We start from the raw sequence: 14,001 nt of genomic DNA, 5'->3' as shown, positions 1-14,001 counted from the left end.
GGAGGCCAAGACGGGCGGATCACGAGGTCAGGAGATCGAGACCATCCTGGCTAACACGGTGAAACCCCGTCTCTACTAAAAAAATTTCGAGGCCGGGCGCGGTGGCTCACGCCTGTAATCCCAGCACTTTGGGAGGCGAGGCGGGCGGATCACAAGGTCAGGAGATCAAGACCACAGTGAAACCCCGTCTCTACTAAAAATACAAATAATTAGCCGGGCGCGGTGGCAGGTGCCTGTAGTCCCAGCTACTTGGGAGGCTGAGGCAGGAGAATGGCAGGAACCCGGGAGGCGGAGCTTGCAGTGAGCCGAGATCGCACCACTGCATCCAGCCAGGGGGACAGAGCGAGACTCCGTCTGAAAGAAAAAAAAAAAAAATTTCGATAATGTCCCACACATTTCTGAGGTTCAGAGAATTACTGCTCAATATTTATTTCTTTGTTCTTCATATTGTATCATTTCTATTTAACTGTCTTCAATTTCACCGATTATTTTTTCTCCAGTCTATAATTGAGTCCAATCAGTACATTTTTCATTTTAGATGTTGTACATGCATTTAAGATTTCCATTTGCTTCTTTTTTAAAAAAATAATTTCTTCTCTTCTGATGAGGACTTGAATCTTTCCATTAATTTTAAGAGTACTTACCTTTATTTTATAGTTTTGAGAATGGTTATAATAGATGCTTTCTCTCTAAATTTTAAATCTCATTATCACTTTAACTAGAATTAAATTTTTTTTTCTTTTTTTTTGGAGATGGAGTCTTGCTCTGTTGCCCAGGCTGGAGTGCAGTGGTGCAATCTCGGCTCACTGCAAGCTCCTCCTCCCAGGTTCACGCCATTCTCCTGCCTCAGCCTCCTGAACAGCTAGGACTGCAGGCGCCCACCACCATGCCCAGCTAATTTTTGTATTTTTGGTAGAGACGGGGTTTCACCTTGTTAGCCAGGATGGTCTCAATCTCCTGACCTCGTGATCCGCCTGCCTCGGCCTCCCAAAGTGCTGGGATTACAGGCGTGAACCACCGCACCTGGCCAACTAGAATTAAATTTTAACCAAACTTCTAATTAAAGCATAAATTGTTCCTTCATGTGGGTCATTTCAAGGCTGGGTTGTTGATTGTCTTTTCCCTTGAGAGTTTGTCAGAGTTGTCTTATGTTCTACTGCGTAATTGTGGAGAGTATCCTGGACAGTTTGCTTATTATGTTGTGAGATTCTGGTTCTTACTAAAATTTGCAAGAGAATGTTCATTTTGTTGTTATTGTTGTTGTATTGCGCATTCAACATAGTTTAGGTTAAACCACATGTTCTGTCTTCTTTTCTTTTCTTTTCTTTTTTTTTTTCTGAGACAGAGTCTCATACTGTCGCCTGGGCTGGAGTGCAATGGCACAATCTCAGCTTACTGCAGCCTCCACCTCCCGGGTTCAAGCGATTCACTTGCCTCAGCCTCCCAAGTAGCTGGGATTACAGGCACCACCACCATGCCTGGCTAATTTTTTGTATTTTTAGTAGAGATGGGGTTTCACTATGTTGGCCAGGCTGGTCTTGAACTCCTGACCTTGTGATCCGCCCACCTTGGCCTCCCAAAGTGCTGGGATTACAGGTGTGAGCCACTGCACCCAGCCCTGTCTTGTTTTCTTTGGCAGTTGTTCCAGTCTCAGTGCAGTTTTCAAGCCATTGCTATGCTGGTGTGTCCAAATGGCTCATGTACCACTTGGGTAAATCTGGGAGTTGAGTGGTGGTTTATATTATAGTTCAGTTCTCAAAGCCCTTGCTCTGCTTCTGTGCATGCATAGCTCAGGGTGATCGTAAGTCCATTCTGTGCATGCATAGCTCAGGGTGATCCTAGGACTTACGTTAGCTCATACATCCATTTAAGTGATCCCGTTTAGCTTTCTCCTCTGCGGGATTCTGCAGGGCTCCATTTTCATGTATCTATCAATGTTGCAGCCCCGTGCTGCTGTGCAGTTACACGCATCTGGGTCAGCCTTTCAAGTGAAGTACGGGAAGAAACGAAAAGAGATTTCCCCCATACTTTTCAGACACAGAAGTCTGTTTCCTCTTCCTCTGCCCAGTGAGCCAAGTGATTTCTCAGGGCTTTAGGTCCCTCTGCCACTGTTGAGGCTGCAGGACAGCTTTGCAACTGGGGGGAGAAAAACAGAGCAAACCAAGGATGATCCCCTTACTCCTTGATGTGCAGGAGACACCTTTCCCACTAGCCTAGCTAGACATTTAGGTGGTTTATCACAGCCTTTTTACTTTCAGTGCCTGCTGGACAGTTCTGACTCCACCTGCCCCCGGGTAAACCAAAAGAAAGAGGAGGAAAATTAACTTGCTGTAGTCACCCCGTTGAAACGGCCTTTGCAAAACTCATAACTGAGAAAATTATGACAGTGAAACAGATCAGACCTAGCCGACCACACCTTGCTTCTAACCCTCTAAGGTGTCTTTGTTCATTCCTGGCCATAGGTCAAACTAGCCTTGGGGAAGAATTGTTTATAGTTTAAATTCTGAAATAAAACTGGTAATAGTCCTTTCCTGAAAAAATAAAACCTTCTTGTCTGGGGACTGTCCTGCCTTTGTAGGACTAACAAACCAGCTACAAGAGGAGAGATTACGGTTTAGGCGCCATGCAGCCTCTGGCTGCAAGAGTCTGAACCTCCCCAAAGTGCTTCTGGGAATAAAATCACTGTTGCAAAACTTAAGATCAGTGCTTGAGATATTTTGCAGACCCTGAATTCCGATGCAGCAGATGACACCACCCAGACTGAAAATCTGGCCCAACCAGTCCTGTGATCCCATCCAGGAAGAGAAATCAGCAAGAACTCACTTCCACCCCCATGGTTCCATCTCCAACCCAATCAATAAGCACTCCCTACTTCCTGAGCCCATAACCACCAAATCATTCTTAAAAACTGTGATCCCCGGCCGGGCATGGTGGCTCACGCCTGTAATCCCAACACTTTGGGAGGCTGAGGTGAGTGGATCACTTGAGGTCAGGAGTTTGAGATCAGCCTGGTCAACACCGTGAAACCCCATCTCTACTAAAAATACAAAAATTACCCTGGCGTGGTGGCACGCGCCTGTAATCCCAGCTACTTGGGAGGCTGAGTCAGGAGAATTGCCTGAACCCGGGAGGCAAAGGCTGCAGTGAGCCGAGATTGCACCGCTGCACTCTAGCCTGGATGACAGAGCGAGATTCCATCTCAATAGATAGATAGATAGATAGATAGATAGATAGATAGATAGATAGATAGATAGATAGATACAATAAAATAAAATAAAATAAAATGAAGGTTCTTAAAAACAATAGGAAACCTCCTGAAAACCTCTTCAGAAAAATAGCCACAGGTGCATGTTTGGCTCGTGTTTTTCCCAGAAACAACCTAAATCTGGCTTGATAAACCTCAATTGATATATTTGCCCCAGTCACTCACGTTGTTAACTAGCCAAAGGGCCCAGCTGCTCACTGCTTGTAGAAAGAAGTCAAAATAATAATGACATGTGATTTTAAAAAGCAAGAATTTTATAATCTGTGCTAGCAAGAGCAAGAGCAGAGAGCAATTCCACTCTTCCATGTGAGAAAAACACAGGTTTTTTTTGGTGTTGTTTTTTGTTTTTTGAGACGGGGTCTTGCTCTGTCGCCCAATCTGGCTGGAGTTTAGTGGTGCAATCTCAGCTCACTGCAACCTCCGCCTTCTGAGTTCAAGCAATTCTCCTGCCTCAGCCTCCGGAGTAGCTGGGACTACAGGCACATGCCAGCCACCATGCCCGGCTAATTTTTTGTATTTTTAGTAGAGACAGGATTTCACTGCGTTAGTCAGGATGGTCTCCATCTCCTGACCTTGTAATCCTCCGGCCTCGATCTCCCAAAGTGCTACGATTACAGACGTGAGCCACTGCACTTGGCTGAAGCCACCGCACTTGGCTGAAAAAAAAAAACCAGGTTTTTGTTTTTTGTTTTTTGTTTTTTGGCATATGAAAGAGAGGATTTGGAAGGCAAAAGAGGCAGTGGGGCTGGAAGGTGTCAGGTGGTATGATCAGTGGCTTGTCTTGAATTATTTTTCCATCTGTGGAAATGGCCGGCGCCATCATGGCTGGAGGAGGTGCATGGTTCATATCAGGATCTGACTACTGAAACTTCTAAGGAAATATGTGACCAGATAAGTGAGTATGGTGTGTGCTTACCAAACAGCTAGGTAAATAAATGTGCATAAGGCATGGGTACATAGAATAGGAAAAGAAAGCGGGTGGAGGTTCACAGCACATTCCAAGGCTGGATTTCTTTTTGTTGTTGTTGTTGATTTCAAGAGGCGAGGAGACACTTCTGCATTTGTCTCAAAGTTACATCTTCAGATTAGCAGGGGAGAGGAAAGCGGAAAGGAAAAAGAGTTTTAAAATGCGATTTGAGGTTAGGCTGCTAAGCTGCTGGATTACGGGTTCAGTTTATATTTGAGCATGTGCGGTATGGATATTTATTTTAAAAATCTAGAGTATCTTGGTCAGACACAGTGACTCATGCCTGTAATCCCAGCACTCCGGGAGGCTGAGGTGACTGGATCTTGAGGTCAGAAGTTCAAGACCAGCCTGGCCAAGATGGTGAAACCCTGTCTCTACGAAAAATACAAAAATTAACTGGGTGCAGTGGCGAGCGCCTGTAGTACCAGCTACTTGGGAGGCTGAGGCAGGAGAATTGCTTGAACCCAGGAGGCGGAGGTTGCAGTGAGCCGAGATTGCACTACAGCCTGGCAACAGAGTGAGTGAGACTCCATCTCAAAAAAAAAGAAAAAAGAAAAAAAATCTAGAGTGTCTTGTACATATCCTTTAATAACCTACTTTTCAAAACTTAATATGTTTTAGATACATATGTATATGTGTATATACTTGCATCCTTAAAACCGACTGGCGGTGATAAATAAAACCAAGGAATTTCTATCAATATATAAACGTTCTTCTCAGAAAAGGCGGGCTCTTTTCTCCTCGGGTTGATGGGAATGAGGCAGATGGTGGCAGAGGCTTCCATTTTTTGAGCATTTGTTGTGGGACCTGCCTGTGCTTCAAGCTCAATACAACTTCTCCCACTTAACCATCACAGCTCATGAGGGGATCCTGCCGGGACCTCCGCTGCAGACAGCAAAAGAGGAGAAAGTTGGTATCTTCTGAATTCTCCTAACAGAAGGAGGAGGGTAGAGGGCTCCTGTGCAGGGCGTGTAGGAATGCAGAAGGAGTAGGGAGAAGGGACAGTGTGTAGTGCCCCTCCCATTCCAACATGGTTGGAATGGAGCATCACAGCAGAGGTGGCAGAGCCAGAAACCCTAGGATCTGGTGTCAGAGGGACACAGGGCCCAGCTGCCAATGTGTGACCCAGAGCAGTGGAGGACACCTAGGTTGTGGCCTGGCACAGAGCTTTCTACTGTCCTGGCATCAGCCCTGGGGACTAGGGCAGCGTGGTCAGTGCCCTCAGCTGGACACAGACACGTGGAGCAGAGCTTGAAAAAGGGCCCCTGAGCCCATAGGATCCAGAGGCCTGAGAGAGGGAGAAGGACGCCCTCAGCTAGCACATGGGGGCTTGAGGTCCTGATGACTGTTAAGGGACCTCCTCTGATCTCCCCACTGGGGACACCCAGCACGTGCAGGCCTCCTTCCTGACTTCTCTGCCAACCTTTTCCCCAGCCTTAAAATTTCCTCGGCTGGGCCGGGCGCGGTGGCTCAAGCCTGTAATCCCAGCACTTTGGGAGGCCGAGACGGGCGGATCACGAGGTCAGGAGATCGAGACCATCCTGGCTAACACGGTGAAACCCCGTCTCTATTAAGAAATACAAAAAACTAGCCGGGCGAGGTGGCGGGCGCCTGTAGTCCCAGCTACTCGGGAGGCTGAGGCCGGAGAATGGCGTAAACCCGGGAGGCGGAGCTTGCAGTGAGCTGAGATCCGGCCACTGCACTCCAGCCTGGGTGACAGAGCGAGACTCCGTCAAAAAAAAAAAAAAAAAAAAAAAAAATTTCCTCGGCTGGGCACAGTGGCTCATGCCTGTAATCCCAGCACTTTGGGAGGCTGAGACGGATGGATCACGAAGTCAGGAGCTCATCCTGGCTAACACAGTGAAACCCCGTCTCTACTAAAAATACAAAAAATTAGTTGGGCGTGGTGGCGGGCACCTGTAGTCCCAGCTATTCGGGAGGCTGAGACAGGAGAATGGTGTGAACCTGGGAGGCGGAGCTTGCAGGGAGCCGAGATCGTGCCACTGCACTCCAGCCTGGGCGACAGAGCGAGACTCCGTCTCAAAAACAAAAACAAAAACAAACAAACAGACAAAAAAAACTTCCTCTTCCCAATGTTATTGTGACACCTCATCAGTTCTCCTTCTAGTCCACTAGATGCTGCTGTGTACTTACCTAAGCACCACCATCTCTAATTCCTGGGATCCTAGTTTGGGAAAGACAGGGGAGCTGATCAGCCCTTCGGATTTCTCAGTGGGGAGAATGGAGACTGCAGCTTTTGCCAGGGCTCTTCACCATTATGGTAGTGATTTTAACTCCAGTGGCTGTAACTTCCTGAGCACTCAGCACGTGCTGAGCTCGTTGCACAGATTGACTTCCGTACCCCCACAGGCCTCTGTAATGTGAGTTTTCACCACCCAACATACTAGGAAACGGTGTCAGAGAGATGACGTGACCTGCTCAGGGTCACACAGTGCATACCTGGACAGGCTGTGATTCAACAAAGGTGTTTGTCTAAGTCCAAATGCCAGGGACATAATATTGTCCTGTTGCTCATAGAAGTTGCTATTTACTGAGCTCTTATTACGCAGACTTTATCTATTCCTTCAATATAAGATTTACTTATATTGTGAAATATACAACTACTTAGTACTTAATACTTATATTGATAAGATTTATTTCTCTTTATTAATATGATTATCAAATAATCCAAGGGCTTAATCTTTCATTCTATTTAAAATTTAGCACTGCTTCTTCTGTAATTGCTGCAATTATTCTTACTGTTTGGTGCATTTATGATACACACTGTGTTATCGGATGTATTCCAGTAAGAGTAGGCTACCAACACAGTTCTGTTGGCCAAGTATGAGCCTGAATGTCCTCCCAACTGAGCACTATAGCTTGTTCATTAAGAGAAATAGGCCGGGCACAGTGGCTCACGCCTGTAATCCCAGCACTTTGGGAGGCCAAGGCAGGTGGATCATGAGGTCAGGAGTTGGAGACCAGCCTGGCCAACGTGGTGAAACCCCGTCTCTACTAAAGATATAAATATTAGCCGGTCATGAGGCAAGAGAATCGCTTGAACTGGGGAGGTGGAGGTTGCAGTGAGCCAAAATCATGCCATTGCACTCCAGCCTGGGCGACAGGGCAAGACTCTGTCTCAAAAAAAAAAAAAAAAAAGAGAGAGAGAGAAAGAGAAACAGTCTTCAATCCTGAATCTTTTGGGCCTGAAAACTGGAAATAAAAAATTATAGAATAGTAAATTTTAAAATGTTGATTATGAAGGACAAGAAAACCTCACACATCCACTGTCTCAATTATTTTCTAAAAGAAAGGCCATCTTTTGGGAGGCCGAGACGGGCAGATCATGAGGTCAGGAGATTGAGACCATCCTGGCTAACATGGTGAAACCTCGTCTCCACTAAAAATACAAAAAAAATTAGCCAGGCGTGGTGGCGGGCGCCTGTAGTCCCAGCTACTCGGGGAGGCTGAGGCAGGAGAATGGCGAGAACCTGGGAGGCGGAGCTTGCAGTGAGCCGAGATTGGGCCACTGCACTCCAGCCTGAGCGACAGAGAGAGACTCCGTCTCAAAAAAAAAAAAAAAAAAAAAAAAAAAGAGAAAGGCCATCTTAACGTAACCGAACACAAATCTGGCTGCTCACCAGTCAGGAGCCAAAATGCAAGAAGTGAAGTGTGGTGAAAGGAAAGTAATTTTCTTTAAATGTTAGCAGTTAGGAAATGACCAGGCTCATGCCTCCCAGAGACCACTTTAAGTTTTAGGGCTGAGTGAAGGGGTTTAAAAAGGGAAACTTGGCATGGGGAGCACGCAGGGGTAGTGAAGGGTACAGAGTCTATGTGTCTTCTCCCGGTGGCTATTTTGAGTTATTGTCCCCTGGAGCACAGGTGGGGGCCATCATGTCTGGCTGAAGTGTAGCTTATCCACCTTGAGACTATCCCCCTAGATAGGGGAGAATTCTGTAGCTGGATCTTCATGCCTGGTTTATTTTCCTCCCTCCCTCCCTCCCTCCCTCCCTTCCTTCCTTCCTCCCTCCCTCCCTCCCTCCCTTCCTTTTTATTTATTTGAGACGGAGTCTCTCTCTGTCACCCAGGCTGGAGTGCAGTGGTACGATCTCGGCTCACTGCAACCTCCGCCCCATGGGTTCAAGCGATTCTCCTGCCTCAGCCTCCCTAGTAGCTGGGATTACAGGTGCCTGCCACCATGCCTGGCTAATTTTTGTATATTCAGGTAATTCACCCTCCTCGGCCTCCCAAAGTGCTGAGATTACAGGCATGAGCCACCACGCCGGGCCATGCTTGGTTTATTTTCAAATTAGCCCCCCCTGGAGTTTCTAAACAGGCACATAATGAGATAAGCTAGCATGGTACAAGGAGTATCTGAGGGGAAGAGAGTGAAACAAAGGGTTTCAAAGTACATTTCTTTTTCTTTTTCTTTTTTTTTTTTTAGACGGAGTCTCGCTCTGTCACCCAGGCTGGAGTGCAGTGGCCTGATCTCGGCTCACTGCAAGCTCCGCCTCCCGGGTTCACGCCATTCTCCTGCCTCAGCCTCCCGAGTAGCTGGGACTACAGGTGCCCGCCACCTCGCCCAGCTAGTTTTTTGTATTTTTTTAGTAGAGACGGGGTTTCACTGTGTTAGCCAGGATGGTCTCGATCTCCTGACCTTGTGATCCACCCGTCTCGGCCTCCCAAAGTGCTGGGATTACAGGCTTGAGCCACCGTGCCCGGCCTCAAAGTACATTTCAAGGCTAAGGCTAGAAAATTTTTTTTAAAAAGTTTAAAATGTATTTTAAAGCTGAGCTACTTAGTCATATTAACACCGAAAGAGTAAGAAGGACATACTTCAGAAAAACCTATGGCTCTGTCCAGGCAGGGACCAGTTGATGTCCTCACACTGACACTTTGCGGAAAACTTCTGACGGATCGGAGTCTTGTCTTCAATACTTGCTAGCTGTGTGACTTTGGCTAAGCAGCTTCATCCCTCGGTGCTTCACTGCCCTTTTCACAAAGCTGTTACGATGAAATGCTTTGATCTACATAAAGTGCTTAGCAGAGTGGGGCGGCAAGCCACAGTGGTTAGAATACAGTCGGTTCTCTGTATCCGTGGGTTCTGCATCTGTGGATTCAAACAACCAACTGAACATGTACAAACACTTTTTTTTTTTTGTCATTATCCTTTAAACCAAGCTTGTCCAACCCACAGCCCTGTGGGTCTCATGTGGCCCAGGACAGCTTAGAATGTGGCTTTGAATCTCATAAACTTTCTTAAAACATTATGAGATATTTTGGGGATTTTTTTTCTTTTAGCTCATCAGCTATCATTAGTGTTGGAGTATTTGATGATGATGATGATGATTATTATTATTTTTGAGACAGAGTTTTGCTCTTGTTGCCCAGGCCAGAGTGTGGTGGCACCATCTCGACTCATTGCAACCTCCCTTTCCACGATTCAAGTGATTCTCCTGCCTCAGCCTCCCAAGTAGCTGGGATTACAGGCGTGTGCCACCGTGCCCGGTTAATTTTTTGTTGTTGTTGTTTGTTTTTTAGACGGAGTCTCGCTCTGTTGCCCAGGCTGGAGTGCAGGGGTGCGATCTCGGCTCACTGCAAGCTCCACCTCCCGGGTCCATGTCATTCTCCTGCCTCAGCCACCACGCCTGGCTAATTTTTTGTATTTTTAGTAGACATAGGGTTTCACCATGTTAGCTAGGATGGTCTCGATCTCCTGACCTCATGATCCGCCCGCCTCGGTCTCCCAAGCTGCTGGGATTATAGGCTTGAGCTACGGTGCCTGGCCGTGTTAGTGTATTTTATGTGTGGCCCAAGATTCAATGTGGCCCAGGGAAGTCAAAAGATTGGACATTCCTGCTTTAAACAACACAATATAACAACTACTTACAAAGTATTTACATAGTATTAGGTATCACAACTAATCTAGTGATGATTTAAAGGTATATAGGAGGATGTGCATAGGATGTATGCAAATACAATACCACTTTGTATCAGGGACTTGAGCATCCACAGATTTTGGTATCCGTGGGAGACTGCGGAACCAATCCCTGTGGATACCTAAGGGATACCCAGTGTTTGACCTCGTTTTTATTAACCTGAGACAATAGCACCACCTCGTGGCTCTTTGTCCCCAGCACAGACAAGCTGAGCCCGTGGAACAAAAATGATCCTTCCACAGATGGTGAAGGGGAAACTTTGTCTCATGGCCAAGGCTGAGGCTGGAGCAGAGAGAAAAGTCCTATTTGTTCACGTAAACATTCCAGGCTCAGACATGCCCATCTCCTTGAGAATAAAGTTTGTTTCTAGGAAACTACTGTCCAAGCTGTCAACCCCTAGACGAGGGACAAAAAATGAAATCTCTCTCTTTGGGCCTCCTCTACCTGCAGGGCTCCATTCTTGGGGCAGGTAATGCTGTCTGTTCACAGTGGCTGGCAGGACAGTGGGGCTTTGGCCCCATCACCCATAGAGGTAAGGGCTGAGGGAGACACTGCTGTCAGCCACAGCCCTTCCTGCCTCTTGTTTTCCTTTGATGTCTGCAGAATGAAAAAGGGAAAAACAGGCCAGGCATGGTGGCCTGTAATCCCAGCATTTTGGGATGCTGAGGTGGGTGGATCACAACGTCAGGAGTTCAAGACCATCCTGGCCAAGATGGTGAAATCCTGTCTCTACTAAAAATACAAAAATTAGCCAGGCATGGTGGTGTGCGCCTGTAATCCCAGCTGCTTGGAAGGTTGAGGCAGGAGAATCACTTGAACCCAGGAGGTGGAGGTTGCAGTGAGCCGAGATTGTGCCACTGCACTCACTCCAGGCGGGTGACAAAGCAAGACTCCATCTCAGAAAAACAAAAAACAACAACGACAACAAAAATGAAAGAAAAAAGAAAAAGGGAAAACAAACGGAATATGGGACTCTTTTTGTGATGGTCACAAAACAGTGGCAAATGTCAGCTCTGTATGGTTCTCAATAAGAGTTTTACACTAATGAAGGCATCAGCCATTGGAAACAGCAATTTGTCCTCCAAAAAGTAGTTGCAGGAGAGTCTATCAGACCTGAAAGTGAATGTGAGCACTCCTTTTACCTTCCTTCCCCAGAGTGGGAGATGGACAGGGATTTTTCTCTCCTGACTCAGTTTGCAGGCTTTTGGCCTGTGAGCTTGGGAAGGAACCCAGGTGAGGGGCAAAGGAGGTTGGCTCTGGGGATAGGTAAGCTTGCCTTCTAATCCCACTTCTGTCACCTGCTGACTGTGTGACCTTGGGCAAGTCACTGTCCTTTCAGTTTGAATATTATGCCTAGACTATAATTTTTGGTGTTTATCTTGCTTAGTGTTCTATGAACTTCCTGGATCTGTGATTTAATTTCTGTTTTTAATTTTGGAAAATTTTCGGTCATTATTATTTCAAATACTTGTTCTGTTCCTTTCTCTCTTTCTTTCCTTATGCTACTCCCATTGTGCACGTTACACCTTTTATAGTTATCCCAGTTCTCGGGACATATTCTGCTTTGTCTTTTTATTCCTTTTTCTCTTTGCACTTTGTTTTTTTTTTTATACAGAGTTTCACCCTTGTTGCCCAGGCTGCAGTGCAATGGCTCGATCTCAGCTCACTGCAATCTCTGCCTCCCAGCTGCAAGCAATTCTCCTGCCTCAGACTCCCAAGTAGCTGGGATTACAGGCATGCATCACCATACCTGGCTAATTTTTTTTTTTTTTTTTTTAAGTAGAGATGGGGTTTCACCACATTGGCCAGGCTGGTCTTGATCTTCTGACCTCAGGTTATCCGCCCGCCTCGGCCTCCCAAAGTGCTGGGATTGCAGGCACGCATCACCACACCTGGCTAATTTTTTTTTTTTTTTTTTTTTTAAGTAGAGACGGGGTTTCAGCATGCTGGCCAGGCTGGTCTCAAACTCCTGACCTTCAGGTGATCCACCTGCCTCAGCCTCCCAAAGTGCTGGGATTGCAGGCCTGAGCCACCCCGCCCAGCTGGCCAGGAATTTTCAAGTGCTTAGCAGGTTCAGGCTTTTCAAATATTTTCAAGATATAGTAAACAAATATGTTACTGCTGCCCCACAGACAGTGCAGAATTTTTTGAGACAGAGTCTCACTCTGTCACCCAGGCTGGAGTGCAGTGGTGTGATCATAGTCCACTGCAGCCTTGAACTGCCAGGCTCCTCCTGTCCTCCTGCCTCAACCTCCCAAGCACCTGGGACTACAGGTGTGTACCACCATCCTAGTTAATTTTTTATTTTTTATTTTTTTTAGAGATGGTGTCTTGATATGTTGCCCTGGCTCGTCTTGAACTACTGGGCTCAAACAATCCTCCTGCCTCAGCCTCCCAAAGTGCTGGCATTACAGGCATGAAACACTGTGCCTGGCCAACAGTGCACAACTGAGTCTGGAATTCAAGCTAAGAACACGTGGAGATGTCTATAGGATAATGGTGCAATTTCAAAGCAACAAGACAAAGATTAGTCAAGAAACGGTGCGAGATAACTATTTCTCTCATGATTAACAGGTATTCAGTGTGTACATCAAGGATCTGAATGTAACTGTGATAAAATATTAAAGAATTGGTGATTTTAAAAAATATATCGGCCGGGCGCGGTGGCTCACGCCTGTAATCCCAGCACTTTGGGAGGCCGAGGCGGGCGGATCACAAGGTCAGGAGATCGAGACCACGGTGAAACCCCGTCTCTACAAAAAATACAAAAAAATTAGCCGGGCGCGGTGGCGGGTGCCTGTAGTCCCAGCTACTTGGGAGGCTGAGGCAGGAGAATGGCAGGAACCCGGGAGGCGGAGCTTGCAGTGAGCCGAGATCGTGCCACTGCACTCCAGCCAGGGGACAAAGCGAGACACTGTCTCAAAAAAAAAAAATAAAAAATAAAAAAAAATAAAAAATAAAAAATAAAAAATATATCTAGGCTAGGCCGGGCGCGGTGGCTCACGCCTGTAACCCCAGCTCTTTGGAGGCTGAGGCAGGCAGATCACAAGGTCAGGAGATCGAGACCATCCTGGATAACACAGTGAAACCCCATCTCTACTAAAAAAAAAATACAAAAAAATTAGCCAGGCCTGGTGGCGGGCGCCTGTAGTCCCAGCTACTCGGGAGGCTGAGGCAGGAGAATGGTGTGAACCCGGCAGGCAGAGCTTGCAGTGAGTGGAGATTGCACAGCTGCACTCCAACCTGGGCAACAGAGCGAGACTCCGTCTCAAAAAAAAAATCCTGGCTTGGCATGATGGCTCACACCTGTAATCCCAGAAATTCGGGAGGCTGAGGTGGGATGATCACTTGAGCTCAGGAGCTCAAGACCAGCCCAGGCAACATGGCAATACCCCGTCTCCACAAAAAATACTAAAAAATTAGCCAGGGATAGTGGCAGCGCCTGCAGTTCCAGCTACTCTGGAGGCCAAAGTGGGAGGATTTGTTGAGCCCGAGAGGTTGAAGTGGGAGGGTTGTTTTTCTTTCCCCCATTAAGTTGTAGGAATTTATTTTAAATAACCTACAGTTGATTAAAAGGGAATTCATGATAAAAATAGAAGAAACTTGAGGAAAGATGTAGGAAATGGACTCTGCACACACACTAAACTAACAATGCCTCTAAAACTAGTGATTAGAGCAAAAAAGTCTTCACATTAAAATTCTGCTTTGTATGTTTTTTTTCCATTTTTTACACAATTACGAAAGAAAAAATAAAAGCCCTAAAATCTTGATTATTTTTCCTTTTTTTTTTTTTTTTTGGACCAAATACTCATTTTCCTCTAAATTTATTG

The sequence above is a fragment of the Macaca mulatta genome, chromosome 10 (assembly GCF_049350105.2).
Source record: "Macaca mulatta isolate MMU2019108-1 chromosome 10, T2T-MMU8v2.0, whole genome shotgun sequence".
Classification (NCBI taxonomy): domain Eukaryota; kingdom Metazoa; phylum Chordata; class Mammalia; order Primates; family Cercopithecidae; genus Macaca; species Macaca mulatta.
The sequence above is the reverse complement of the archived record's forward strand: the minus strand, read 5'-3'. Positions refer to the sequence as shown.